The sequence below is a fragment of the Colobus angolensis genome, unplaced genomic scaffold, assembly GCF_000951035.1.
Source record: "Colobus angolensis palliatus isolate OR3802 unplaced genomic scaffold, Cang.pa_1.0 Scaffold7, whole genome shotgun sequence".
NCBI classification, from domain to species: domain Eukaryota; kingdom Metazoa; phylum Chordata; class Mammalia; order Primates; family Cercopithecidae; genus Colobus; species Colobus angolensis.
The window spans coordinates 7,057,729-7,062,166 of NW_012120709.1; the positions used below are offsets into that span (position 1 = coordinate 7,057,729).

Here is a 4,438-nt window from a genome sequence, read left to right on the forward strand (position 1 = left end):
GGTTCACACCATTCTCCTGCCTCAGCCTCCCGAGTAGCTGGGACTACAGGCACCCGCCACCATGCCCAGCTAATTTTTTGCATTAGCACGATCTCGGCTCACTGCAACCTCCGCCTCCCGGGTTCAAGCGATTCTCCTGCCTCAGCCTCCCTAGTAGCTGGGATTACAGGTGCCCACCACCACGCCCAGCTAATTTTTTGCATTATTAGTAGAGATGGGATTTCACTATTGAAACTATGGCCAGGCTGGTCTCGAACTCCAGATCTCAGGCAACCCACCCACCTCAGCCTCCCAAAGTGTTGTGATTACAGGCGTGAGCCACCGTGCCGACAGACTTGTACTTTTTCAGTGTTTGATATCCTATTTGAGCGACTGTCTTTGTTTACCTACGTAATGTGGTCGTATATACTGTGTTCAGAAATCAAGAGAGTAAAGGGAAGCAATAGAAAGGAAAGGATAGTTTTCAGAGCTGAGATAGATTTTTCAAAAAAATCATGGCCCAGCTGTTTCTACTGGGGACACCTAGAGTAGGACAATAGGAGATGATAATGTGGTTAGCCCAGGGTTGTTTAGGTGGTTTTATTTTGTTTGTTTTGAAACCTGAAGCCTCAATGGGCTTGAGCAAGAAGGAATAGAGATAGAGAATTCTCATCATTTTGTGGAGCTTTGTGAGCTTTTTCGTACTTTTATATCTCCGTTTTCCACAGTAGCCTCAGAATTTTCTTTATATGGATGCATGCCGGGGCTTCCCGATGATCGCTTGAGGATGGCTCTGGTGAGACAGAGAACTTGGTGGAAATCCCCCTGAGCTGCCTTCCTGGAACAAACCTGGGTTGAGAAATCTTGGGGCTCTGGGCACACAGAAAATGCCTGGTGGACAAATCATGGGACTGCCACCATCTTATCAAACATGATTAATGGGAACTGGAATGTAATAGAGACAGTGTCACATCCTTGCAGGGTGTCTCTGTGTTTTTTTCCTTCCCAAACACTGTCTTTTCTCTCTTTCTTTTAGTGAATTTCCAAACAATACTCTGGTAGCACCTTTTGTGCTACAAGACTTAGACCTGGAGGGTAAAGAGTAATTTCTCCAAAAGGATCTTGACATTTGACTGTTATGATAAGCTAAGCATTTTGTCTTTTTTTTTTTTTTTAAATTAAAAATATGTTTGTTTGGCTTATATAAACAATAGTGTTTTCTGTTAAGAAAGAAAACAAAGGACAGGAGAAGCTCATTATTCTGGATTTTTCCCTACCTCTGATCAAGGCTTTACATATAACTTCCTGACTCCAGGAAACACCAGGGATAGAAGAACAAGGTCAGCAACACTTTGAGCAAGCAATAAGCTAAATCTAGAATTTGGGGCATCCTATAGGACAATGGAACCAGTTTAATGAGTCAGTGGCTTGTGAAAAGAAGGAAAAAAGGAATAGATAACTATTCTATGTTAAAAGGGATTAAGGGATCTCAGAGACATAAGGAAATACAATGAGTAGACATTGTTAGGATTCTTATTTGTAAACAAGTGGAAAACAGATTTAAAAATAATTGGGGAAATGTGAATGTGAACTACCTTTGGATAGTATTAAGGAATTAGTATTAATTTTGTTATAAATGATAACAGCCTTATGGTTATATAAGCATCTCTGCTTCCATTCCCCCATGAATACAAATGAAGCAAGTCCCTTAATCTCACTTAGGATTACTGTTTGCAGCTACAAAGAAGATGCTTATTTTGGAAGGTGGGGTTGATGTGTAGGTACAATGAGACAATGCTAGCATAGAATCCTGTGATTTTTATGTTTCGTGGTGGTTGTTTTTGGCTATCATTATCACTATATGAGGTTCATGCATCATATTAATTCTAACCCTAGCTGTCCTTTAAAACTTTCATGTGTTTCCATTTCTTTTCCTATTGGTGGTCATACTGGTGTCCTGCCATTCAACGTTCACAGGTATTCCAGATGGCATGTTCCATGAGATGGAGGTGTCTTGGTTCATCTTGACCTTGCTCACCATTTTCTCTTACCACAAGGTCCTGTGTCAGGCCCAGCAATTGCCCTTGAATAGATACTTACGTATTTGTTGAATGAATGAACTCTCCCTGTTAAACTTAAAGCAGAAAAAAGGAACTTTATTGGAACTTCTTATTGGCAGGAAATGCTAACAGATTTATATTGATAAGCTGCTGGGAGAGGACTTAAAAGGGGCCTACACCTCACATTAGTGTTTTAGTTGCTTGCCTGTTGCTCATGATCAATCCCCTCCCATTGCTCTTCCTCAGAAAGTAGGCACGTGGTCATTTCTTTTTTCATCAGATTGCAAAGTCTTTATACAGTGAGAAATTGTATTAGTTTTGCACATAGTAGGCAGTTGCTAAATGTCAAAAGAAGACTTTATTTCTGTATCCAAAATATTTTCAGGTATTTTGATGGGAACTGGGAGAGCTAGGAGAAGAATATTCAGTGTAAGAAATGATTTTTTTCTGTGAGTCAAGAAAATACTGTAGAAATACTGTAATAGCCTTTAATTTATAGCTGTCAAATACTGACTTGGTTAAAATTATTACAATGCTTCAGAGGCAATTATTTACATATGCTCTCTCTCTTCATCTTTAATACTAGTAACGTGGAAGGGGGGAGCTGGGAGAAAGTCATTTTTTAAATGTGGATTGGGCGTTCAAATGTGGGAAGGGCTGCAATTCATTGAAATAACCAGGAGAAATTGGATGCTGATATTTCACAGCTGCAGTCTGTTTGGAACCTCACAGTACTGCAGTCTAACAAGGAAGTGCCAGCTTTGTTTTAGATTTAAAAGAGTATCATCTTAAGGATCTGACATTAACTTAAAGACAAAAGAGAGGTAACTCAGTAATTCCATCAGATATATATTTTTTCTCATTTTGCAATTCCATCAAAGCAGTATTGCTCTTGGCCTTTTACCTATTTTTGTATAAGGTGAGATATCATGATTTTTATCAGTGAGGGTAATATGTGTAAAACTTGCAAACAATTTATTCCTTTAAATAAAGTAAAAAAGTATGTTGCTAGAGAAGTACTATTGCTACTAACTACTAAAGGTAGTTAAAAAGTAGAAGTGTTTTATTACAATACAAATAAAGTGAACATGTGAAAATCTGTTTATTATTACATTTCAAGTTTGAATATTTTGTTTTCTTTTTAAGAAGAAGCAGGGCAAAACAAACTGTGCCCGTTGCATTCCTTACCAAGGTCAATGCTCCATATTTTGTCTGTTTAATTTAATAGCATTCAAGCACAGAAGCAATCAGGAGGCCACTCCTATTGGTAAATCCATACTTACAAAGAAAGCATGTATTTCAGAACTTAGGAAAAAAGCTGTTTGTTAAGCCCAGACCCAGTTTGAGATCTTTTTGAAAAGTGCTTATAATTTTCCAGAATTCTAGGATTAACTCAAGGAAATGCACAATAGAAATATGTAGATTTGACAGTGGCTTTTTTCTTTTGTTCGAGTTATCTCAGAGTCTTTTTTTTTGGATGAAGCAGCTTTGAGATTTGTTAACTGGTTTTCTTTTGTGTGAGTTTTACCAAAGTGATTAAAAAATAAAGAACTATTGACTTTTGGTAATTAAAATACTCTTGGATTTTTTTTTTTTTTTTTTTTTAGTTCAAGTTCAGGACCATTCATCTAGTTCTTAAACAATCTTGTTTTAACCTGAAGAACTCTTGATTTGAAACTTTGAGATCCTAAGAAATATTTTTTCTATGACTCTCAAAAATAACTTCAGATTGCAATTTGTTCTAAAGAGGATAAAGTAGATATACAATGCTTGTTTTCTTTTCCTTAATTGAGTTTCATTTTTGTGATTAACTTAGATAAAAATACTCTAATTCGATTTACTGAAACAGGATGAAATATTTTGCTTAGTGAAGTGTGCTAAATCTTTAAAACTATTTCTAGAGTTTTTAAAGAATTTTAAAATATAATGTACAAAGGTATAATTTCTGTGTATCTATACTTAGTTTCTCCCTCCCCGCTACATTTAACAAGCCCCTCTTTTCTTGTTCCTTTTGTAAACATGAGTTGCTTATGGCTTGTGTACTGAAAATGCTGCCAGGAAGTAGGGTGAGCAAAACTTCTTTTCCCATGACCCTCACTCTAATGTTGTTCCAAGGGTTCCCTACTTAGAAATGCCTTGATAACCGCATTCATTCCTGACATACCCCACCCCCAACACACACAACTGCTGAGTGCCATCTGACCCACAGTCCAGCTGCAGCTTTAGAAAATGCTAGTGGCAAAGGCTTTTACCTAGAACGGTGACTATCTGTTAAAAATTTTTGTGTGTGATTTGTTGTATGTGTGTTGAAATATTATTTTTTAAAGAAATAGTTACTTGGTGTCAGCCTGCAAGCTAAAAGGTTATTAGTATGCTTTTTTTTTTTTTTTTTTTTTTTT

General features: G+C 36.9%; 1 protein-coding gene across 1 annotated transcript in view; it reads left to right on the forward strand.

Annotated features, from left to right (window-relative positions):
- Window positions 1-4,438, forward strand: part of ARHGAP42 (Rho GTPase activating protein 42) — a 312,517-nt gene that overhangs the window by 51,368 nt on the left and 256,711 nt on the right. The window lies entirely within an intron of this gene.